Source organism: Mustela putorius, unplaced genomic scaffold (genome assembly GCF_011764305.1).
Source record: "Mustela putorius furo isolate JIRA1106 unplaced genomic scaffold, ASM1176430v1.1 tig00003962_pilon_pilon_pilon, whole genome shotgun sequence".
In the NCBI taxonomy this organism is placed as follows: Eukaryota; Metazoa; Chordata; class Mammalia; order Carnivora; family Mustelidae; genus Mustela; species Mustela putorius.
The window spans coordinates 16,769,364-16,795,215 of record NW_025422106.1 but is presented as its reverse complement, the minus strand read 5'-3'; the positions used below and the strand labels follow the sequence as shown (position 1 = coordinate 16,795,215).

Below are 25,852 nucleotides of genomic sequence, written 5' to 3'. Positions count from 1 at the left end.
ACCCCGCCTCCTCTCTCTCTCTCTGTCTTGGAGCCGCGTCTGCTTCTGAGCGCCGTCCAGGCCAGAGGCCCAGCGTGGGGAGAGAAGGAGCCACAGGGAGGAATGTTTGTCTGGTCTTCCTCTCTCCGCTGGGCCCCAGACAGGGCTGAGGGATAGGCCGGTGCTCTGTCAGCCGCCCCGTCCGAGATGGATGGGGAACCTGGTAGGACGGTGTCGGCAACACTTGGTGAGATTCATTCTCCCCGCTGCTCCCGGAGAAAAATGGGGCCTCCGCGTCATCCATCTGCTCTGCAGCAAAGTGGTAAACAGGCGAGCTTCTTGGACAACAGCCTGGAGCGGAGCCCAGCTCCGCGTGCCTCCCGCAGGGGCTGGGAGGCCCACAGAAAGCACTGGGATGCGTTTCCCAGTCGTGGGAGCCCGCGGGGTGGGGCCCTCCGGGGAGTCACACACACCCTCAAGAAGCCGAAGTTAAGAAGTCAGCAGGACCACGAGCCCACGTCGTGACCTTTCTCACCTCTGAGATGAATCCAGGAGAAAAAAAATGGCTGGACTTCCCTTGTTCCTGAAGCCTCCACCTTACCTGTGCTGATCCCCCGCACTGGGCTGTTCCTCTCCTTGGGTCCCTCTCCGGATCCTACCCAGAGCCAGCCCATGAGTCACCTCCTCCAGGGAGCCTGCCCAGATGCTCCCAGCTTTCTTTCTTTATTTCCCACTGCTCTGAGTATGGATCTTACGAGCAATTTGGCTTTAAGCAGTTGAATAATTCTTATCCCGCTTCTGCTTCCCATGGCCATATTATTTCTGGACTCTGTCCCTCCTGTCTACTCCTGTAGTGAGTTATCTGTATTCCATGGCAGTCGAGGGCTGGGCTAGAACATGTGGAAAATCATGGCTCACCATTTCCCTCCCAGGTCGAAGGCCGTCTCCTGTCAAGCTCTGTCAGAGGCTCTTGGCAAGTAGACACCTTGAGTGGAGTCTGAGGCTTCCTTCTCTGGCTCTCCCGGCCCCTTCCTCCCCTCCCCGCCTCTATCGCTTCTTCCTACGCAACCTTTCTGGAAGGCTTGTCCACAATCCCACATCCGTTCTCCGTAGGCATCCAAGTGTTTCATGCCCGCCCTCCTGCCTTCTGGCCTTGTTTGCTAAGAAGTGTTGCTACTGTGATTATTTCCCATTTAACAGACGAGAAAACGGAGGCCAACTCATAGACCAGTCTTGCCTAGAGTGACACGAAGCCAAAGCAGGGACTAGGGCTAGATATGGTCTGAACCCTCAGAAGCAATCCCCTTTCCAGGTTTTCGAACTTCCTCACACCAACAGGAAGTCCACCGCTCCTTTGTGGGTCACCACAAGGGACAGAGACCACTTCTTTGCTCTTTCTCTCAGTCCTCTCACCAGGACCACAAGGACACCCTCCTGCCTGGCCTTCACTACAGCCTGTGGTTGCCTCACACCTCCATGAGGCTGCCCTCTGTCCCCTCCCCCTGCCACACACAGGTGTCTTTTGGGAGAGTACAGAGATGGGCTGCCCCAGGTGAGGGGTCTTTACAGGTGCTTTCCGTCTGCCTCCTGGAGCACCAAAGCCCCCTCGTAACCCCTAGTAACTAGGTTACCCCTAGTAACCTCTGGGGAAACAGGCAGGAAGGCTTGTGCACACACCACACATAACAGGATTTGCCAGAATCTCCCGGTCTCACCCTTGCCTCTCACTGCCCTCAGCCCTTTCGCCACGTGGTGTGCAAGGAGAAAGGCCATGCAGGGAGGACCAGGAGACTGGGGGTGCTCTCATTCAGTACCTCCCTTTAGCAGAGATCATGGGGAGATGAAGATGAACACAACCAGCCCAGCCCCTAGCATCTACACACCTGCCATGGGACATAGGATAGGCCCCTCTCTTTCCCTATCTGCTAAGCAAGTGGACAGAATCTTAACTTGGGGTGAGAAGTACCAATCCTTTAAAGAAGCCAAGGACAGCTATGAATGTATCCCCACCACTTTTCTCAAACAAATTCCCATGCATACAAAATTTCATCAGCTACTCAGTGGTGGTGGTGGACCCCTAAGGACCCTCCCATGGTCTCCTCCTTAAAACCCCTTCAGAGGCCCCTTCAGAAGCCCTTGGAAGATGGTTCCTAAGGACCTTCCCAGCTTCAGCTCTCTGAGACGATTGGCTTCTGCGTGCCCAGGTCAGGGCCAGGTGGATAGCAGTCCCCTCCTGTCTCCTGGTGGCAAGCCCCCAGGAAAAGCGAGGGAGGGGGGTCTCTCTCCCCTCATCCCTCACCGGGGGTGTTAGTGGAACTGGCATGGCCATTACTCACAGAGCCAATCTCTCACTCTGACATTGCCCGACCCCACCCCCTCCTCCAAAGAACAGAATTAAAAGAGATTTGTCCTCGAGCCACTGCGACAGCTCATCTCTCTCCGCGCCAGCAGCGACAACTTCCCTGGGCTGGCGGCTCTATGGGGATTGCCCTGTGAGTCTGGGCAGGAGGCCCAAGAGCCCATCCCCTTGGCCTTGGCCCTCCTGCTCCCGGCAGCCCCTCCCGGTTCAGCCCCTCCCTCCAGGCCTCTCCTTCTGTCCCACTTTCAGCTCAGGAACATTTTAAATGGACTCAATTTTTTAAAACTTCAGAAGCAATCCCTCCCCACATTTTTAAAGTTCACAGACCCAGCATGAGGCCCTCATCTCTCATTTGTTCGCGCGTTCATTCAACAAGTGGTCTAATCTGTCACCCTTTGCCCAAGCCTTCCCAAACCCACAAGCTGAATTATGGTGCCCTACTTGGAACTCCCAGAGGGAGTGCTTCCTGAAGGCTTCTATCCTCAAAGTGAGGACCCAAGCTGCTAGTCTCTCTGTGTCCCCCACTGGACAGTGAGCCTCTTGAGGGCACAGACCGTTTGGAGTCATCTGTGTAATCCGTACCTGTGCCTGGCATTGAGCACCTGCTCAATGGCTGACCACACATGAGGACCGGGGAGCCGCCATGTGCCGGGTACTATGTAGGCCCAATGGGACTGACCAAGAAAGATGCATCTACTGGGAAGATGGGTGTGAAATCGAACAAAATACTCCAACAGGGGTGCCCAGTACTGCAATAGGGGGGAGCAGCCCCTACCCCAACACTTTGCCTTTTACTCACTCCTCATCTCTGACCACATTGGCCCCCCTCTGAGTCTGAATCTGACTTCCCCAGGCAGGCAAGGGGCCCAGCTCACCAATATCCCTCGTCCAGGACACTGGGGCCAGAAGACAGAGCTTAGTATCAGCTCTGCTCCTTCAGAGGAGAGTGGAGAATTGTGGGAAATTCCATCATGGCTCTTCTTGTAAGGGCTGGGGACTGACTGACAGAAACAGGGAAGGAAAAAACCATTCTCTTGGTCAGCCCCAACCCTGTGCTTGCTTTGGCCTTGCTAAGGAGAGAATATGATCCCAGATGCCATGTATAGAGCAAATTCACTGCAGAAAACACCTCAGGTCCAAAGACTTTAATTTGGAAGGTGTGCTTTGGGGGGACCTCCCTGGTCCCCTTGATCTCTTCCTTTAAGGGGCTTGCAACCACAGCAGAAGTCTGTCCAGACTCTGGACAGCATAGGAGGTCTCAGCTCAAGGAGCCCCAAGGAGAAGAACCACTCAGACCGAGGCAAGACCCTGCCCTGGGTCGACAAATTATCTTAAAGCTCCAGGTAGCAACTATTTCAGGCCTGCGGCCATGCAGTGTGGTCACTCCCATGCAGCTCAAAAGCGGCCCCAGACAGTCCCCGAGCAAACGGGGGTGACTGCGCGACCGCTTTATTATAACACCAGGCAGCAGCTGCTGGAACTCACTACATATGAGTTCGCCCCATAAAGAACACAAGGGCATCTCTTGCCACTCAGGAAGAATACGCTCAGGGCCGGCATCAGACGACCCATGATCCTAAGCGCCCGCCCTCATGATTGCCCAGTGAGGGCCCCAGGGACATGCATCTCCCCATCCATGTCGTTTGCTGCAGATTTCCAAAAGAAACAACACCAGTCAGAAACCTGCCAAGCTTTCTGGGACCTGCTGCCCCGCTGCCATCATGCTCCACTTGATGGAACGGGGAGCGTGGAGAAAGCACGGAGCTGCGGAAACCCTTAGGTAACCAAGAAGAAGAATTAATTAGCTCTTCGAACATCCTCACTTTTAGATAGCATGAATGCAACAGATCCTTGAAAAACAAATATCGCTTCCAAGTAATGCCGAGTGTCCTTTTCTAGCTATCTGACTGCTCCAATTAATGCTCCTGGAAGCGCTCACAATTACCGAGTTATTACCTGTAGTATTTGCTACAGTTGACACAGCATCTAAGGAACATTCTGTTACGTGGAGCAAGTCAAATTAATCATATGGTCTATAGGCAGGTCGAGATGTAAAAAGCACGATACTGATTCATTACATTAACCAAAAAAATGGAAGAGTTAATGCCATTTTCTTATGAAAATTTTTTATAAAATTATTGAATGAGGGGTGCCTGGGTGGCTCAGTGGGTTAAAATCTCTGCCTTCAGCCCAGGTCATGGTTTCAGGGTCCTGGGATCGAGCCCCACATCGGGCTCTCTGCTCAGCAGGGAGCCTGCTTCCCCCTCTCTCTGCCTGCTGTTCTGCCTGCTTGTGATCTCTGTCTGTCAAATAAATAAGTAAAACCTTCCAAAATAATTGAATGATAAATATCTTTTCCAAAAAATTAAAATAAAATTTCCTCACTATGTAAACAATTTTGATTTAAATTTTTGATATTCGTTAATTATAATATATAATCACAATAGGTAATCCATCTTTTGATTTAAATCAATCATTTTGCGTGCTTTTTAAAAAACATGAACAAAATTTAATTTTTGAATTTTTTTCTATCAGTTGGACTTAAGTATTTAAATGAAAGTATATTCAAATTTTGTACACTTGGAATAAGATTGCATGTGATTTTTTTTTTCATCCTTTAGCGGAGCTGTCCTAGACAGTAGCCACTCTCTATACAATAATTGAACACTTGAAATGTGACCAGTTTTTTTTTTAAGATATTATTTATTTGAGAGAGAGAGAATGAGTGGTGGGGAGAAGCACTAGGGGAGAGAGAACCAGACTCCTTGCTGAGCAGGAAGCCTGATGCATGGCTCATTCCAGGACTGGGAGATCACAATCTAACCCGAAGGCAGACCGCTAACCTGCTGAGCCCCTCAGGTGCCCATAAAATATAACCAGTTCGAACTGAGATATACTCTAAGTATAAAATACACACAAAATTCCAGAGAGAGATCTAGTAAGAAAAAAGAGCACAAAATAATGTCAGCAATTTTTTTTAAAGATTTTATTTATTTATTTGATACATAGGCAGGGAGGCAGGCAGACAGAGAGGAAGAAGCAGACTCCCTGCGGAGCAGAGAGCCTGATTTGGGGATCGACCCCAGGGTTCTGGGATCATGACCTGAGCTGAAGGCAGAGGCTTTAACTCGCTGAGCCACCCGGAGCCCCTGTCAGTAATTTTTTATATCAACTACTTGTTGTAATAAACATTCTGGATGCCTTGGATTAAATAACATATATTATCAAAATGAATTTCATCAGTTTATTTTCACGTTTTAAAATGTGGCTGCTAGAAAATTACAAATGTGACTCCCATCTTCAGCTCATGTTATTTCTACTGGGCAAGGTTGCCTTAGATCATTCCTGTAAATAGAACACGAATTATACAAATATCCTAATTATAACAACAAAATTGGTGATTTTGATGACATCATGGCAAGAGAAATAAATTTTGTGGAGTAAATATGTGACAGTTTAAGCATTGCTCACAGCTATTTTTATGATTTTTAATCCTAAGATCTAAATTTCTCATGATTCTGATGTTACGGGGTTTTCTGTTACTGTGTTTGAGGTGTAATTGACGTACGGTGTGACGGCCTCATTGGAAGTACCCAGTTGGATGAGTCTGGCTCGGTGTTTACCCCTATTCTCCCAACACCCCCCTCTAGATAGAAGACAACCCCAGACAGGTCCGTCATATTCCTTCTCCCTGAAACCCATTTCCCAGAAGCCACAGATGTTCTGATTTCTATAACCATAGACGCAGCCTGCCTGTTCTTGAACCTCACATGAACAGAATCCTGTGTCTCCTACTCGTTGGCGTCCGGCTTCCTCACATGTTTTTATTTTATTACTCATCCAGACAGCAGCCCACCAACAGGACTCCAGGATGTGCATAGGCATCATCAAATTGTTCGGTAGTTTACCGCCGTAGCCTCATACATTCTCTGCAATTTTGTCATTACGCAGGTATGTTTGCCTGTCAGGTGGCTGTCTCAGTGACATTTAGGGATTTAGACGTGTGGTGTGTGGGTCTCCCTTTGCACCGTTGCCCAAGGCCCCCACAGATGGTAGGCATGGGTGGGCCCAGGCGGGACAGAAGAGAGACCAAAGCTGCAGGAGAGCCTCCTCCCACCCCAGCCCCACCCCCACCGCCACCCCACCGGAGCCCAGGACCCTGGCTGGGTGGTGTGACTCAGCCCAGAGGGAAGGATCCTCTGGCCCTCTGGCCGCCTCAGAAGCAGCAGAAAAATCCCATACGAAGGGCCCAGGGGCGGGAAGCTCAAGGCGGGTGGGAGCGCGGTGAAGGGTGGGGCAGAGCAAGAGGTCCTGGGCGCAGGACTCAGACAGGCCCTTCTCATTCGACGGACAAAGATGTACTGAGTATCTATGGTGTGCCAAGTCTGGGAAGGAGAAATAAATAGACAAGCCCTTGACCCTCAACGAGCTTACAGCTTGGGAAGAGAGACAGACCTCAATCAAATAGTCACGTTCCCAACGGATAAAGCCTACAGGATGCAGCCCAAACTTTCTAGATGGACATTGCAGCCTTACTGCTGCACCCCCAGCGCCTTCTGGCTCTTTCTTCTGCCTGAAGATGTCCTTACCTGTTCAGCCAGGCCCAGCTCCAAAGGCCTCCTCCATGAGAGATGAGCCCACCACCCCCGAGCTATGACTTTGTGCAGGTGCATTGGCGTCTGGCTGCGTCTGTTTCCCTGTCTGTACAATCGGAACAAGGACAGTTAATTTATAGGGTCTTCGGGAGGATTAATGATGTCTACAGGCACACACAGACTGTTAGTACATGTTTGTGTTTGCCTGACCCCCCATCTTCCCACCTTTGTTTGGGAGGCCCAGGATCCCCATGGAAGGGGAGTTGACCCCCCCCACCCACCTGCCCTTTGAGCCTCTGCATAGCCTGGCAGAGCGGACAGGCAGCTAGAACAGGGAGTGATAGGGGCAGAGGCAGGCTGGAGGCTCAGGGCCCCTGAGTTCCCTGCCCCCCAACCATGGGATGGGATGAATGGGTTCCCCCTCTATGATGTAGTGAAGGGTAGGGAAGAGGTGGCTTTTCTAGGCAGCATCCAGGCTTGGAATTAGCTGGCAGGATGGACCCTATGTGGCAGGAGGACAGGGCCCAGAGCAGCTGGGATCCAAGTGGGCACTGCCAGGAGCAGAGTCAGGACGCTGGAGCACCGCCCAACGCCGCTTCCCAAATCCCATCTTCTCCCCATTCCCAGGGTGGGGCCGCCACACTGCCAACAAACCTGGCAGCCCCTGGCCCCTCCGTTTCCAGGGCAGCCTGGGAGCCTGGGACTCTGCCAAGCCAGTTGCCAGTGGGGTGAGGTGCCCCTGCCTGAGCCCTGACAGGAGAGCCTCTCACCGTCCCATCACCGAGCTCTGGGGTCCAAAACTTGATTATAAGTGGAACAAAGCCCTGCCAAGACCCAGGGACAGCCTCCTGTTCCAAACAGGAGACCGGGGTCCCGAGCTCAAGTTCACTGCTCCGCTGCTGACTCATTCTTGGTCCCAGGCTTGTGCCTGCCTCTTCCAAGAGCTCATTTTCTCATCTGTCCAATGGAAAGAACCTGCTCTGTCCTTCCTTCCTCCCACCATTCTGCGGTTGTAAAATGCGATCATGAAATGGAATGCATCAACTTGCTGCGTAACCTTAAGCAAGTAACTGCCTGTCTCTGAGCTTTAGTTCCTATGAGGCAGCCTGAGGAAAGCAGCCAGTAAGTGCTTCACCCCTTCCTGCCCTGGTCTCCATCTCAGGGAGAATGGTGAGATCATCTCCTAGCTGGCCACCAAGTTTTCTTTTCTTTCCCTGCAAGAAAGCCAAGGATCGGTTCTTACCCACACCCTCGTCTCCATCCATCCTTGGGCACGTCCAGGGGGCTGTTCAGTGTCCTGGAGAAAATCCAGAGGGCTCCTGCCCTGGGAGATAAGTCCCCAGCCAGATGCCAGCTTTCCTACCGGCAGCCAGCCTTAGCTGGGCCCATACCCCTCCCTCCCAAGCTAATTATTGCTGTCCCTGGCAGCTCCTCTTGGCAGCTCAGACCTCCACACCTTGCCCAGCTGGGCCTCTTCTCCTCTCAGTCCTTCCCTGTTGCTCCACTTCTGCCGTTTATTTCCAAAATCACTGTACCCAACTGGGATTCACTGCGAGCCTGCTAAGGTCCAGACACTGGACCCGGCAGGGGGGCACACAAGTAGATGAGACACAGCCCAGCCTGGTGGGGCATATGGTCATGACCAACCGCAGTGACCTGAGGGCCGTGCTCCGTCTTACAGGTGTATATGAGCAGCTCGCGGGCTCTAGCCAGGGATGGGGCTGGGGGATTTCCAAGCATGATTCCCCAAAACATCACCACACTGACAGGTGGGTGCCATTACTGGAATGAAATGGTCCCATTTTCAGACACAGGAACACTGAAGCTCAGAGAGGCTAGCCTTGTTGGAGGTAGCACAGTCTAAATGGCAGAGCTGGAGTTGAGCCCCAGTGTGTCTGATCTCAAGTCCCTTGTTCTTTACCTACACCCTAATAACGCGGCATGGCCGAGGGACGAGGAGTTGATGACGCCTGGGAGAGTCTGGAATGCTAAAGAAAGGTGACTTTCTGACAAGGACGGGCCCTGCCAGGGAATAGGACTCAGGCTGGTGGACAAGAGAGAGCAGCCTTCCAAGCAAAGGAAACAGCATGGACAAAGCCACAGAGGCGTGGAAGGGGGCAGCAGGTCTGGGGAACAGCACGCTCCTAAGTATCACCAGACCCACAGAGAAGTCAGAATTACCATGGCCCTGCTGATCTTACCATCTTACGTCACCCCTTCAACCAGAGAAAGGCTCCACCCACCAACACCAGGGCCCTGGGTGGGACCTCAGCCCCAGGTTTCCAGGCTGACACTTCTGTTTCCTCATCAAACCACCTCTCAGCTTTTCTCCCTCTCTCCCTGCAAACTTTCCCTCCCCAACCTTCTGTCCCCACCAGAGCCCCTCCTCCTCTCTCCACCTCCTCCCGCAGCCGGCCCTCCCTCAGCTGGCCCCATCGCCTCAAATGTGCTCTGTCCATAATGCAGAGGGCACCTCCAGGGGTAGGGTCACCGGCACTGTTCGGCTCTTCCTGGTGGAGTGCTCCGGCCCCAAACTGCTCACCAGCAGGTGAAATGCAGGTCTCAGAGGGGCCCCTAAGCTCTGCCTGCTTCCAGGTTGTGCACAGGTGGGCCCCGCACAGCCCCTGCAGATGATGCCTGCCCACGGGGGAGTGGGCCGGCCAAGTGCAAGAAGGCAGCCCATTACCACCACGGGGCCCTTCTGATCTTCTTCTCTGGCCCCCTGCCCTGCTGTCATTCACATCCCAAGTGATCATCAGGTAAATAATTCTTGCTCATAGAAATGCAAATTGCTTTCGGAGGCATGCAACCGATTGTTGTTCTGTGGATACTGACTAGACTTGCCAGTTTTTGCAGCTATTTGTAAATTCATTCCAGCATACCTTATTTGACTATATATGAGAGGTACTTCGAATTCTCCTTTGAACAGGTTGTAACATCTCACGGGGTCCCTCACTAATTAATGAGTTAAATACAATCTTGACACGTGTTCACTTTATTTCTGTGTGAGAGTCATGATGGTACTTTTTCAAAATAAATTATCCTTGAATACTCCCAAGACGGCTGGCAGTTACTCATCTGGAAACTGGGAAGGCGGGGGGCTCGGGGCACGGTGCGCCCCCACTTGTCTGACCGGTCCCGGTGCTGCTCATATGGCATGGCCAAGGCGGTGGGGGACTTCCAGTGATCTCTCCCAACAGCTGTTGCACAACGTTGTTGCTAACAGAAACATGGAAAGACATCAGGTTCCGTCCTGAGGAGAGGCCCCAGCCCCACATTCTGAGCAGAAAGGGACCTCCCTCTTCTCAGTCATGCCCAGAACGTGGGCTTCACAGAAGAGGGATCTGGAAAACAGGGTGTGAGCTCAGGATCTTTATGCTGGACCCCTCTGTCATTCGAGCTACAGTAATTAAGCCCCTGCTATGTGCAAAGTGTTCTGAGTGCAGAGCCAACCAGGAGCGCTCCCCTTTTGGGTCTCTCTCAACTTCCCTAGACCTCTGCTCTGCTGTCACTCACGTTCCAGCTGCCCCCAGCATCAGGTAGGGACTTAAGGAACCAGAGAGACCTTGTGTTTCCACCACACCCTGCCCAAGCAAGCCTAGCCAAAGATCCTCCTGTGGGAGGCAAAACTCTCCAGACTCCAGGGCAGCTGCCTGCCTTGACACCACAGCATCCCCTGGGAAGATGTCCTTACAGTGGGGTCTCCTTCCCCAGATTAGAAATTGGCACCCTTCCCCACCAAAGTTCCTGAGTCTTTAGAGTCCCCCATGTGGTTCAGTGGTAGGTGTACCAGAAGCACATCAGACAAAGCGAGGCTGGAGCCCCTGCTCCTCCACAGGGTGCTTGCTGTGTGACCTTGGGCCAAGGGCTTCACTGTCTGCTTTGCCACATGGAGAATGGGGACCATAACAGCCCCTGCCCCATAAGGTCGCGAGCAGTAAATAGGACCATGCCGGAAAGCCCTAGCACAGTGCCCAGCACACACTGAACTCGGAATAAATGCTGGCAGGCATCAGTGTGGTTATTAATTATTAATCTACCCCCCCATAAAAGGCTAAGTGGGGTCAGAGTTGTTAATTCCATCCTATAAACCGGCTAATTGAGGTCCAGATGATAAGGAGATACAAAGTGTCTCTAAATGTAAGTTCAAGTACAAAGTCAGAAAACCAGAATTGCGAGCCCCCCTGACCCAGATTTGAATTCCCCTCCTCAGTTTCACAGGGAGGAAGACGGGCAGGATCATCTAAAGAGCAGATCAGGCAGAACAATAAGAATGACCACAGAGGCCCGGCCACCCAAATCCCAGGAGCCCTGAGCCCAGTTTGCTGTGTCCACCACAGTGTAGCGAAGGGCCATGCAGGTAGCACACTGCTCCCAACGCTGGCTTTGGAACACCAGGTACTCCTGCTGGGGAGCAAGGGGGGCAAGAGGTCCTGCACCAAGGGGCTTCCGCTCAAGATGCTCTACCCTATTCCCACCCCACCTCCTCGGGGCTGCACCAGCCTGCTGGGAGCAGTACATAGGCCTCCTGGGAAACAGGTGATCTGAAAGCCCCCAGAGGGGCTCATTAAAGAGCTTTTTGGAGGCTCCAGCTGCAAGTTCACAGATGGATGGATGGATGAATAGAAATGTGGACAGAGATTGTCCCAGGAGACCACAGCCCCCCTGCTTCCCCTCTTTCCAGTCATAGCAGACAGGACAGGGATAAAGGGGGAACTCCCAGAGGAAGGGTGTCGGAAGACAGAGGAAGCCAGGACCGTAGGGGGAGGGGCCGGGATGGGACCACCTCCTCCTGTGGGCCTGGCATTGTGCTAGTAACAACAGGAGAGCCTCTGCTTGATGCCTACTCCGTCCCTGACAGTGGTCCAGTGGCTTTCCACCTGCTATTTCATTTATCCCCCTCACCACCATGGTGTTGCTGTTATTATCTCCAATGTACACATTAGGAAACTGAGGCCCAAAGAGGTTAAATAACTTGTCCAAGCCAAGACTGTGCATACAAGATCTTATTGAACTGTGCTCACGATGACTCTATGGTGAAAGAGACTATTTTTATCACCATTTTATAGAGAAAGAAACTGTGGCTCAGAGAGGTTAAGTAACTTGCCTAATATCACACAGCTAAGAAGAAGGGGAAAATATGACTTAGGACCTGGGTTTTTCGGTGATTTCCCACCCCAAGTTTGGGCTTTAATCGCCAAGTCATACTGCCATCAACCCTGAGATGTAGTATCCCCAGATTATCTTTTAGAGGAAGAAACCAGGCTTTCAAGGGCCAAGTGACCAGTCCAGGGCACACGGTTAGTGACACATTAATCAGCACTGGAGCCCAGCCTGTCCCCATTCTCCAAAGACCACTGTTTTCTGGGATACCACAAGGCTGCCACACGCATGGAGGCTACATCTCCCCCCTCGCACCAGGCCCTCCCAAAGCAGGAGGCTTGACCCCTCTCTATCTCCAGACACAAGGTCCCCAGCTAGGAGTGGCTCAGGGAAGAGATGATGCTTTCTCAGGCACAGCTGCCTAAAGGCAGACTAGCAGATTCACAGTAGGGTTTCCCAACCCTGAGGTACCCCATCAGACTACAGGGAAGGACTGGGGTGCACTTGGTAGGCTTAGCAGGTAGACAGGAGCCTATCTGCGGTAGGCCTCGGTGGATCAGATCTTAGAGAAATTTCACAAAGTTCTGCCCAGGTCTCAAGAGCTCCCCTGGAATCCTTGACCCCTGAGAGCCTCCCATGCCCCCTTGGACTTTACCCCCCCACACACACACCGTCCCAGTGAGTCTGAGCCTAAGGACAAGTGAGGACTTGGGGAGTGATCTGGCTCTCAATCTCGCCTCTCTCTAGTCCCCTCCTCATCTGCTGGGTGACCCTGGGGGGCAAGCTTTTCTACTGTGGGCCTTATTTCTGCAGGGGGGAACAGAGGGCCCCCACTCAAGGCCCCAGACACATGTGGCCAGGAGGTACTTGCCTCAGCTAAGGCAGGCAGGCCCAACTCATTCCAGAGCCACCTCCCCCCGCCCCCCCGCCACTCACAGGGCGTCACAACGGCCTAGGAGACCCTCTCAGAGAGGGACTCACCCCCACTGCCTGCAGCCCAGTGTCGTGGGCCAGACAAAGCACCCGGGGTACAGCGGGAGAGAGAGGGATAGAGGGGAAAAGAAAGAGGGGCCGAGACCAAGACATGGGGGAGAGAGAAATGACAGAGAGACAGCACCAAATGGACAGAGAGATCGAGGGGGAACAGAGAGAGAGAGAGGAGCAATAGAGACAGAGATGGAGGAGAGATAGAGACAGAGACAGTGGAGATATAGAGAGAGACAGAGATGGAGGAGAGACAAAGATGGAGGACAGAGAGAGAGACAGAGATAGAGACAGAGCTGCAGGCTTACAAAGATAAAAGCAGAGAAAGGTCAGCCAGAGAGGCAGGGAGGCCGAGAACACAGAGAGGGGTAGAGACACCTGGGCAAAAGCAAACAGAGAGGGGCGCCTGGGTGGCTCAGTGGGTTAACGTGTCTGCCTTCGGCTCAGGTCGAAGAGTCAGGAGACTCTTCGGCTCAGGTCAGGAGATCCCAGGGTCCTGGGATGGAGCCCCACATCGGGCTCTCTGCTCAGCAGGGAGCCTGCTTCCTCCTCTCTCTCTGCCTACTTGTGATTTCCGTCTGTCCAATAAATAAAAAATTTAAAAAAAAAAAAAAAAGCAAACAGAGAGCTGAGGAAGCCCGCCAGGGGAAGCAGGGGCTAGTGGACTGGGGAAGAGGGGGAAAGGTGAGCCAGGAGAGCAGAGGCGTGGAAAGGAAACAGACAAGATGCGGAGGACACAGAACGGACCGGGGCCAGGAGACAGTCCAGCAGCGCAGGGGAGGCGCGGGGCCAGTGTGGCCAGTGTGGCCAGCGGGGAGCCGAGCGGAGGCGCCCCGGCCCCGCCTGCCTGGGCATATGGCTCCTGATTTCCTAAAGGCACAAGAACGATCACCATTCATCTCTATAAATAATTTTATCTGCTGAGCCTCCTAAATGGGTTCTCTGTGTCTACGAAAGCTTTTAAAAACCATTTGCTTAAAAAAAAAAAAAAAAAAAAAACCATTTGCTTGGTAAACATGCAGGCGGCAAACAAAGGCCTCTTCCTCGAAGAGGGAGGGGAGGCTGGGAGACCAATTAGGCCGAGGGGGTAATTAAAAGGGAGAGTGCGCTCCGCTAGGCCCCTGCCCGCCTCCTTCCCTCCCAGGGCCTGGGAGCCAGCTGAGGCTGCCAGTCTGTCTCCGACAGAGCACTCCCCGGGCTCCTCACCCCACTCCCCACTATGCTCCTCTCTTCCTGGCTCAGAGCTCACAGCCATGCCCTGGGGGGGAGCTGAGAGGGACACCCCGAGGGCACCAGGGCCATTGCCCTGCCCTGAGCCAGCCCATCCACCCACAGAGGGCATCTTCATCCCCACAGATGCCTGAGCCTGGTATTCCTAACAGTTCACAATGTGCTTTGTTTGTCTCTGGCCCTGTCCCTCCTGCTTTCCCATGCCCTACAGCCTTTAGTCTAAGGCATTCTTGGTCACTGCTGTCTAAAACCAGACAGAGGCCAGTGCCCCCCAGGAAGTTTTTCATCCCTAACTCTAAACCCCAACGTGTAGTGCCAGGTCCAGACCCTCCCCCCACACACACCAGGGCTACCCGTGGATGTGGACATCCTGCTTTGTCAATATCCTTCCTGAATCTTCCACTAGGAACTGGACTTGGCCCCAGAAGAACCCTCTGGCCCCTCATCTTGGCTCTTGCATCAGCAGAGCCTAGGAGAACATCTGCCTGGATAGCTATACCTTCCCCCAAAAGACTCACTGCTGCCTGCTGTCCGCTGTCTATCTGTTAAAGCCCCCAGGTCACCATCCCTCCTGCTGCTGGGCCCTGTCTTGGCTCTTGGGACACCCACAGCGGGATGCCCCCTTTGTCCCTGCTAAACCTCACCTTGTTCAGTTCTGGTGTTTGCTCCAGTCAACCGAGATCCTCGTGGACTCTGACTGGAGCATCCAGTTTATTCCCTAGTCCTTCCTGCCTCTACTCCACTCTGGCCGCTGGGCTCCTGAGCTCCGATGGGGGACACTCTGAGTGTTGTTGGGTACAAGACAACCCCATCTCCCCTGACTCTTCAGGGGTGATCCACGCGTGGGCTGCTCAGGCTCCTTGAACCGCCCACTGCCAGCAGGCCTTCCATTCCTACCGCACATTGTTGCCATCGCGCCAGAGGGCCTCACTGGGGACCCTGGCTTCATAAGACATGCCCCCCAATGGCCCCAGATGGTCCAGTGGTACCAAGGCACCTCCAGCCAGCCCTTTCTGACCCCCAAGCACCCCACAGTTCCCCGACTCTATGAACCTAGAAGTCACACAGACTTCAGATAGCAAAGAGGGCTTGAACGCCAACCCCCAACCCACTCCCAGCTACAGCTGTGATGAAGCAGGAGCCTGCCACTGTCAATGGCCGGGGTAGGGTGGGGAGGAGGGTCATGGTTGACCGAGCATTCAAGAGCTCTCTGCACACAGGTCATCCAGGAATGTGGAAGTTAGGGGTTCCCAACCTCTACCTGATCAGAAAGGAGGAACTGAGAACTCCAGCCAGCCTTCCTCTGAGTCCCAGGTCCAGTAGGACCAAAGTGGAGGATGCACAGGACAGAAGTCATGGGATAGAATTTACCCTGGATTGACTCTTGGAAGAACGAGTCCCCTGATGGTGGACATTCTAATTCAGTGACTTGTAGAGTGAATAAGCCCAGGAATTTTGTGTTTGAGTGCCGCTCTGTTTCTTAGCAGCTAGACACCCCCGAGAAAGTTACTTAACCTGTCTGAGCCTCTGTTTTCTGACGTGTAGAATGAGAACACTACCGCCTCCTTCCAGGGGTCATCTGAGCATCTGTCGAGTGCCCACAGCATCCCAAGAGCCCGAAGAAGACTGCTTCCTTTCAACCCCATAGCGTGGAAGCAATGGGTCCAAATGGTTTTCAAAAACCCTGGGAACCAGATGTTTTAAAAGTAATTTGGTGCATAAAATGTTTATTTGATAAAGCCTCCAGGGGTGCACCCCATCATCAGATACATTAACGTGTCTGCAGTGAGACTTGTGACGCTTCACATCAAGCAAAATAAGTAAACTCGGTGTTCATAGTCTCATGTCAATTCAAATCAAATCTGTCACCAAATGAGTTTTGAGAAACAGCTCAGTTTTCAGGGACTGTAGGCTCCCTGAATTCCAGGTAAGGAATTTGGACCTCTGTCACTGTCCCCTCACTCAGAGGCAGAGGGGCAGAGGTCCACTGCATTTGGTACCCACCGGGGTATGTGTGGGCTTCATTGTGAGCCAAAGGCAAGCATGGAGAGGGAGGATTCAGGACAGAGTGCCTGCAGTGACCAAGGGACTGGGGGTCCGGGGCATGGCTTCACAGTGCTCTGGAAAAATCTCTCCACCCCAGCCCCCACCGCAGTCACCAGGCCAAGGGCACAGGCTTGAGACCTCCTCCTGCCTGCCTCCCCCCAGCTCTCCCCTCCAGCCCAGCCCAGAGGCCAGCCCCTTCCCCCGGACGCCACCCTGCGTGCTGAGCGGTCCCCAGGCCCAGCCATCCCCTCTGCTCAAGCTCCCGCCCTGAGACCAGGCAGCTTCCAGACATGATGTGTATTAGTTTCCTGTGACTGCCGTAACGAATGACCACATACTTGGTGACTTAACCAATACAGATTTAATATTCTACAGTGCTGGAGGTCAGAAGTCTGAAACGGGTCTCACTGGGTTGACACCAACATGTCACAGGTCTGGGTTCCTTCTTGGAGGCACTAGAGGCCCCCGGAAGATCCCTGGCTTACGGCGTGGAGGGCCAGCGGAGCCCTCCCATTGTGTCATTTCACTCCTGCCTTTGCCATCACATCCCCCCTGCCTCTTCTGCCCTTCCCTTCCATGTCAAAAGGCCCTTGTGATTACCCTCTAGGCCCACGTGCATAACGCGGCACTGTGCTGCCTCGTCGTAAGCTTAGCCAAGAACGAACAATTCCATCTGCAGCCTTACTTGCCCTTTGCTGCTCATCTAACATGGTCATCGTTCCAGGGGTTAGGATGCGAGCATCTTGGGGAGGCTGCTGTCCGTCTACATCCTGCCAGCCGCCACAGAAGCCTGGAACGCCGCGTAATGAGGGCAAAAGGGTCTAGGCTAGCAGGTGAGGTCTGCCACTTAATGCTGGGCTGGAGCTAGGCAAGTTACTCCACCTCCCTGTGCCTCATGGGTCTCATTCATGCAATACCTATGCCAAGAATACCCCCTCTAGGCTGGTCTAAGCTGGAGATAAAGCAAGGACTTGTCCTCCCTCCGACCTTCTGTTCTAGTAGAAAGGAGAGGGGAAAGAACCAAATCAACATACAAAAGGTCAGGTGGTGAGGATAACTGTTATGCAGGAAAGTTAGCAGGGAAAGGGGCTGAGGACTGAAGGGTAGGGTAGGGTGTTATTTTAGGAAAAACGGTCAAGAAAATCCTCTAGGGTGAGGTGACACTTGAGCAAAATGAAGTGAGTGGATCAAGGCCTGTGAGTGTCCAGGGGAAGCAGGTTCCTGGTGGGCAGAAACAGTAAGTGCAAAGGCCCTGAGGCGCGAGTGTACCTGCAGTACTTAAAGAGCGTGAGGGAAACCAGGATGGTAGAAGGAAGCAAACTGTAGGTGAGGACTTTGGAGAGGCAATGGGGACCTCAGTGAGTAGGACGTGCCAGCCGCAGGAGGGAGCACATTGAGTTTTATGCCAAGCGAGATGGTCAAGTTGAGCATCATAACTTTGGGGAATTAAGGTTGTGTACAAATACCTTGCACTGGGTCTGACATATAACAGTCACTTAATAAACTCGAATTCTTAACCTCCAGGACAGAGACCACATCTCCTCAGCGAGTTGGGCAGTCCCTTGGGCTGTGCTGTGCCCAAGGGGATCCCCCGCAGCAGGGCACCTTCAGACTGCACACCCACCCCAACCACAGCCCAGAGCCCGGTCATCTCCAGACGAGCTCCAGCGTCCAGGTCTGTGTTTGTGCAACATTTCCCTGCAGCCCCCATGGTTCTGTTAGTTTTCATTGCTCCTTTATTAATTGGCTTTTCTGTTCTTGGGATTATTTGATTTCCACTTAATTGCATGATGACAGCAAGGTTTGTTTTTGTTCTTTTCTTTCCCAGCAGAGGGGCAGATGCTGCAGAGCGGGCCAGGCTGGCTGCTCAGGGCTATCTGGCCTCCTCAGGGACAGCCTTTCTGCTTCCCAGGAGACAGAGGTGGGAGGCCAGGGCTGTGGGGGCAAAGGGTAGGGCCACCTTCTGGGTTTACAGCCAGAGCCTGGTGCCACAGATCCAGCTAAAACCCTAGGTTGGTTTACGGGTGGTGTATCCTTGAGCCAGCTGGGCCGGGCCTGGAGCACAGGCTGACACTCAACCTCAGGGGCCGGAAAGCAAAGTGGGACCCGTGGGGATCCCAGCTTAGACAAAAGAAGCTTCCAGGGAACTTGCCTGGGGCCAAAGAGCCAGCCTGAGGCAGGACTAAAGCCAGATCCAGAAGATACTACAGGCAGACCTCCTCTCCTCCCTGGGCGAGCCCTGCCTTGGGAGCTCTCAGACTAACAGTAACAGGCAGATAAACTGACAGTGAATTCTGAAGGAAGAAGACAGCCCTGCCCCATGGCTGAGTGAAAGATGCAAGTTAAAAAAAAAAAAAAAACCCTACAGGGTGTTCCCACTTTAGTTAAATATACTACACACACACAGACACACAGACACAGACACAGAAACACACACACACACACACACACACACGGAAGGATTCATTCCTTTAACAGATATTTACCGGACCATTGTGTGCTCCTTCTCATCTAGCTACTAGGGAACACAGGGTAGCAAAAAAAAAAAAGAAAAAGAAAAGAAAAGAAAAAGAAAAAGTAAGGCCCCACCCTCGTGGAACTTACATCATTCCAGAGGGAGAGATGGACCCACAGAGGAGTAAATCAGCAGTTTCTAATTTTAAACAATAATACACATTGTGAAAAAAAAAATAATAATAATAATAAGGAGTGTCGTTAGAGAAGAATTCTCCAAGAAGGTAGCATTTTGTGGAAACTTAAGTATGAGGAGCTGGTTATATGACCATAAGGCCAAGATTGTTCCTGGCAGACAGAACAGCCTATGCAAAGGCCCTGAGGTGGGAAGGAGTTTATTTAGTGTTTAGAAGCCAGGTAGAAGCCTGGTATGTGCATGATGGAGGGAGAGGAGGAAGGGAGCAGAGGGTGAGGTCAGAGAGGAAAGCAGAGGCCGGCTCAGAAAAGGTTTTGTCATCTACAGTATGGAGTTTGGATTTTATGTTAAGGGAAGGATTTTAAGCTATGTAAAGAAAAAGGTCTGGAGGAACACCTGTCATGCTCTGAACAGTGGTTATCACTGAGAGAGGGTTGAGGGGCAGAAGAGGAAAGGACAGGATATCAGAGACAGCAAGACTAATGTCAAGTTATAGGGTGGGATTCAAATTTGGGGCCACTCACAGCCTCAGAGGGACCCAGCTTCAGGGAGGCAGGAGGCCTCAGCCAAGTCTGGGGTGGAGACAGGGCAGGGAGCAGAGGGGACAGGGTACCCAGACACCAGTGGGAGAGGCCACTGGACAGGGAGATAAGAAGGAGCTAGAAGCTGGGTCTAGCCCCCGCGGACTGCCAGCTTATAGCAGACAGCAGACTGGTCTCCCCAGACCGAGCAGAGAACCAACTCTATACACTGGACGCTCACGGTGGAGAGAAGGAAGAGTTAGGTGAAGAGGTAGTAACCTCCAGATTCCAGGTACGGCATCTCTAGGAATCATTTCTACATGCATTCTTTTATTTAGCAAGCACATATTAAACACTCAGGAAGTACCAGGCGCACCCTCATCATTGAAGAGGGAAGACCTTCTTGGACCCTGCAGCACAGCGATTACAGCAGTGTAGACAGACGGGACCAACCCTACCTCCTGAAGGAGGAAGGCGGAGGGAAGGGAATTCGGGGTACACACCACGTGCTGGACACCCACTGGGCCTCTTACATTTGTGCTTCATTTAATCTTCAGAACAACTCTAGGTGGCAGAATTATCTATCGCGACTTACAGATGAGGTCCCTGCAGCTCAGAGAGGATAAGAGATTTGCTCAAAGTCACACAGCTCTTAAGTATGAGCCAGAATAGGAACCCAGATCTGTCAGGATCCAAACGCCGGGCTCTTTTAATACCACTGTGCTGGGAGCTGGAGGGCCCCTGTTTTTGTGGGCTGGGCCATGCAGGCATGAATCTGTGGATGGCTGGGGTTCCTGGGTGTGGGGATTCCGGGACAGGCTCCTCAAGACTGCCGGTCCTGGGGATAGGGAGCATGCTAGGGAATCTAACAGAAGGTGCCTCCTACATCCACTGGGGACCTGGGCCCGGGCCCTTGCAAGGAGCATCCAGCAACCCTCTGAGCTGCCTCCTGCCCTTGAGGCCTTCCGTCTGGGAACCCTCAGAGCCTTCACTTCAGGCTCCATCTGCCCCCTTCCCTTCCACTATATCTGGGCTTCCGAGGCACTCGAAAACTTCAGCGACCCTCCGTCTGCATACAACCCACAGAGTTACATGTGATCTGGAAGCACACCGTTCCAAACCCTGCCCAACCTGGTCCCCATGCCTCGGACTCCTCTCTAACACCTGCCCCCTCCCCGGCACACATGCGCCATACTATAGCAAGCCAGAGCCGCCCCCCGCCCCAGGGCTTGCTGGTGCCAGGAACATAAACCCGCTGGTACTAACTAACTCAAGGGAGTTTCATGGAAGCAGAACAGGACACCTTGGATAGGGTCTCCAGGGTCATATCAGCCTCCGTCCTCTCTCTACTATCCTCTCCTGCTCTTCATTACACGCCGGCTTTTTCTGCTTACTCAGGGCCCCATAGCCCTAGGCTGGCAGGCGGCTTTACCTGGTCTGCCCCCAATCTCTGCCGCCATGATGGGCTTCCTGCCCGCTCACCTCCCCACCATCCATCTGACTAGCTCTGAGTCCAAATTCCCAATTCCCAGGAGCAGGGCTCTCTGCTTGGCTCAGCATACCGTAATCCAATCAGCTGTGCCAATAAGAGCCAGAGTTCCCTAGACATAAGACTGGACTGTCAGAGGATCCTGGGTCTCTAGAATGAGCAATGGGCCTAGAAACTATAGCTGACATCGGGCCACCTCCTGTTCCTCCAACAGACCTACACTTGCCCGCCTACAGGCCTTGCGTCATGCCATCCCTTGGCCTGGAACACCCTGCTGACAAATCTTTGTCCTTCGTGGTCCGCACCCAGTGACCTGATTCCTCCAGTCCTCCAGTTAGTTGACAACCCTGGTCCCCCAATCACTTGAGATGGCCCCATACACCCCCACCTCTGACACCATGGCCACGGCCAAAAACTCACTCCTGGCCTGCTCCGGCTCTTCCCGAGATAGCCTGGTTCGGTCCTGCCTGGCCCCAAATTGCACTGGGCACAACATCTTTTGTGCCAGTCCTCATTTTGACCCCAGTGGCTGGCACTGATGTTCAAGCAAATTCTACAAGAGGAAGCAGATGCAAATTCTGAGCGGAGGCTGCCTCACTGGCAAAAGCCATTTGCAAGGCTTTTCCTCAGCAAAACTTACTCCTTCTCTAGACTGAGAAAATTTCTCACCAGTCCAGCCTCCGAGCCACCCCCAACCCTCAGACCAGCCATATTTGGCCCGATTCCTCCAGCTGTCCCCCACCTGCATCTTCCCCTGTTTCCCACTCTGAGGCCTACCTGTTTCCCGTCTAACACCTAATCTGGAACTCCCCCACCCCCTCCCCACACCTGCAACACTTTTAAAATCAGAGATAACAGATTCCAAAAGCTCAGATGCTAAAGATAATAACCCTCCCCACCAACCCTCTTTGCCCACAAAGCAGGTTGCACTCAGACTTTCCATTCTAAGCCCCATTAATTATTTTTCCCCCTCTCTCTTCTTTTTTAAACACAGGGTAATTTAAACCCTCTTTTCACGGATGAGAGGCTTTCAACTTTGGCACTAGAACCTGGGTTTGATTCATTTTTTGATCCTCAGAATAGATTTTTTTTCCCGGCCAGAGGGACCCCCTGATCCTCTGGGCCAAGCTGGAGCTTTCACAGAAATGATTGCTCAGGACCCAGGGAGGAGAGGTGACCCGTCCAAGGCCACACAGCACAGGAAGGGTGAGAACCCACATTTCCTAAGGTCCCTTGTGTGGCTTTCTCTCTCCTCCCTCTCCTGCAGAGGGTCATTTTTTTTTTAAAGATTTTATTTATTTATTTGACGGACAGAGATCACAAGTAGGCAGAGAGGCAGGCAGAGAGAGAGGAGGAAGCAGGCTTCTCGCTGAGCAGAGAGCCCGATGTGGGGCTCAATCCCAGGACCCTGGGATCATGACCTGAGCCGAAGGCAGAGGCTTTAACCCACTGAGCCACCCAGGTGCCCCCATTTTTTTTTCTTTTCAAAGATTTTATTTATTTGTCAGAGAGAGCGAGCGAGAGCGAGCACAGGCAGACAGAGTGGAAGGCAGAGTCAGACGGAGAAGCAGGCTCCCTGCGGAGCAAGGAGCCCGATATGGGACTCGATCCCAGGACGCTGGGATCATGACCTGAGCCGAAGGCAGCTGCTTAACCAACTGAGCCACCCAGGCGTCCCCCCATTTTTTATAACATGCACAAACCATGCACTTAAAGAGAAAAGCAGGAGGTAATAGGACCAGCAAGTGGCACCTGAGAGAAGGCAGAAGCTGCACAGAGAGCAGCACGAATATGAGGACAGTCCTGGGGTAACCCGCAGTGTGAGAACCACAGCCACCTCCAGAGCCCCCTGGCGCACCAAGCAGGACCTTGGGCACTGAGCAATAGTGGCTCTGGTGCCTCTATTCCCCCAACCCCCCCAGTGAGGACTTGCTCTGTGCCAGGCACGATTGTCATATCCAGCCCTCCCACAGCAGCACCATTCCACTCTGCCCACTCTACAGATGAAGAAACTAAGGCACAGAGAAACTGAGCCACTTGTTCAAGATCACAGGCAAGTGGGAGACCTAGAACTGCAAGCTGTCCGGCCTCAGAGCCCACGCTCCCCCCAATACTATTTTTTGAAAATCCCACAAGCTGGGAAGCTTGTGGAGAGGTGGAGAGGGTCAGAGTAGGGCTGGGGGGGGGTGGTCATCTCATCCACTGAAAAACAACACTGTTGGTCACAAGTGCTAGGTCTGAGCAAGCCGGCAGATAGCTAACCTTGCTTCCGGCCAAGGTGGACCCCAGCCCGCGGCACCCGCAGATCAGACACTTGCCTGGGATCTGGCCTTTCTTCTCTCCCCGCAGAGTCTCGCCCTGCCTGTGTGCATGGCCCAGCTGTGCCAAGGCCAAGGCACCTGGACGCCCCCAGAACAGGCATGGAGACTAGATGGAAACGCACATACTGCACCAGGAGCACGGAAGGACCTCCCCCCCTCCATTCCAGAAAGTTCTGGATAGGTGGAGGAAAAAGGGGCAGAGGAGGAGGCTCTTGCCAGAGAACATGGAAGCTGCACTCCTGCAGGGCTTGGGTCTGAGGAGGATTCCCCCAGGGATCAGAGCTCAGCCAGAGGAAAAGCCCACAGTCCTGTGCTGGCTGCCAGGGACCTGTATGACCCAGGCCCTCTAACCTCAATGACCTTACGTCCTACTTTAGTCCAGGCTGCTCGCCCCTCCCCAGTCTCATGGGCCACCTCCCCATTCCTCACACACCACATGCTCAGTCCTGCCTCTGGGCCTTTGCAACTGCGGTTCCCTCCGCCTGCACTTCCTCTAGACATCACATGGCTGGTTCACTTTCTTCCAGTCTTGACTCACATATCATCCTCTCAGAGAGCCCCCTCCCCCAGCAACATCAGTTAGAATTGCAAGTCAGCCCCACTATGACCTAACCCCCCTTCCTCGTCTTTTCTCCTTAATACCTCTGGCCATCTAGTACAATATATTTTGTCCTAATGCATGGATGTGTTTGTCTGGGAGAGCATGGATTTCGTCCAGCTTGCTTTATCCCTGGAGCGTCTCATCCTGCCTGGCACACATGTGCACCCTCCCCGGGTCTTTCGCCTTCTGAAGGTGGGAGCCAGCACCACCTGGGACACAGTCTGGGTCCATGTTCGGAAGCGACGGGAGGATATCACAACCATGCACCTGTAAACCCACCCAGCCGCAAGCAAGTGTGGGAGTGAGGGCGGCGGGAGCCAGACCAACCCAGGCAGGACATTTTCGCTGCGTGGTCCCAAGGATCATGACCATTAGGACCGCCCATTTGTTCCCACTGCAGCACAAGCAGCTGTTCCATCAGGAGGGTCCCTAGAAGCCACGGAGGGTGTGAGTGCGAGGGAGGGAAAGGAGAGGGGAAAATTTAGAAAAAGATATGCAGAGTCAACAGGCAGCCAGAGACTGACGGGAAAGCAGAGGGGGTGAGCGGGAGAGCACAAGTTGCCGAGAATATCTCACAGTTGCTGGAACACGGCGGCACCTCATGCTGCTGGAGTTCTTGCTGCATGGATCACACGCGTGGACTTGGAAGCACCCGTCCCCCTCCTGCTGCAGCGCGGGCTCTTGGGAGGGGGGCCAGCACTGCTCTGACCTTGCCCTCCCACGTGCCTCACTGGTGTCTGGCGGGCAGCTCCAGCCGGCCGCCTCTGAGGACCTGGCTAGCTTTGAATGGGACTGAAGTGGCCAGGCGGGGGTGGGAGCAGCGGGGGGCCCCTCCTAACCCCTTGCCCTCCACCCTCTGGAGACCTCATCCAAGGGCTGCACCACATTGTCTCTCTGGGTGTCTCCAGCTCTAATGTTCTCTGGATTTAGGAGGGTTCTGTCCCAAATCCCATGACCTACCTCCTGAGGGAGGCCGCTGTGCCCTTCCCCGGAGGGAAACTGAGTAACTACCACAAAATTCGTGGTGTGTCCCACCCTGCTGCTCACACCCTACTTCTCCTGGCGGGATGTGTCAGCTCTCCGGAACCCGGCCTTCACTTTACGTCGGGTCGCTGTCCACTCCATTCCACAGCCCCTCGCTCAGGGCCAGGGCACCCCACCCCCAAGGCAGTCTTGCCCCCTTCTCTCCTGCCGCCACATCTCCACCGCAGAGACCATATTACCATGCGGCTCTGATTTCCTCCCCTGCTGCACAGCCTTCGACGGCTCTCGAGGCCTATGGGATCAGGCACAGTCCTTCACGGAGCTTTCTAGAGCCTCCACAATTCAGCACCACCTTCCCTTTCCAGCTGAGCTCCCTTTCTCATCCTCTGATCTCCAGACCCTGCGCTTTCCTGTCTCTGTACCTTTGCTCACGCTAGTGCCCTCCCGCCAAGTGTCCTCCCACACCGATCATAACGACTCATCCTCCAGGGACCCAGCAGAGGCCATCCTCCCTCTCCCCATCAGATCTTCCCTGACTCTCCAAACGGTTGGAACATTCGACCCAGGCCTGCCCTCTGCCCCTTGCCTGCAGTCGTTATGGACATCACACAGGAGCATGACGGAGACTATTTCTGACGGATGTTTGCACACTCGTGTATACCAGCCAGGGACCTGCGCCCTCTGGATGCTCCACACTCTTGGTAGAATAGGGGTGGCAAAGACCCAGCCCGGGACAGAAGTCCCCACCAACGCCGGACTGTGTGTCCTGTTCCAGTCACTGCCCCGGCTCATTCACACACTGACTGACTTCACCCCACGACGATCCTGTGAGGCAGGCACTATTACTACCCCTGTCTTCCAGATGAGAACACTGAGGCTCGGGGGACCTCCTGAGGCCACAGAGCTGGTAGCAGAGCTGGGATGAGAGCCCAGAGGGTCCGGCAGCCTAGCCCGCCTTCTTAGCAGGTGTACCTACTGCAGCCCCCCCAC

At 53.5% G+C, this 25,852-nt stretch overlaps 1 long non-coding RNA gene across 1 annotated transcript in view; it reads right to left on the bottom strand.

Annotated features, from left to right (window-relative positions):
• Positions 1 to 9,899: 9,899 nt before the first annotated feature.
• LOC101687871 overlaps positions 9,900 to 25,852 on the bottom strand; it is a 29,924-nt gene continuing 13,971 nt past the window's right edge. The window contains exon 3 of the long non-coding RNA XR_199073.3: positions 9,900 to 10,152. This is a non-coding gene — a long non-coding RNA (uncharacterized LOC101687871). The remainder of the gene's footprint in view (positions 10,153 to 25,852) is intronic.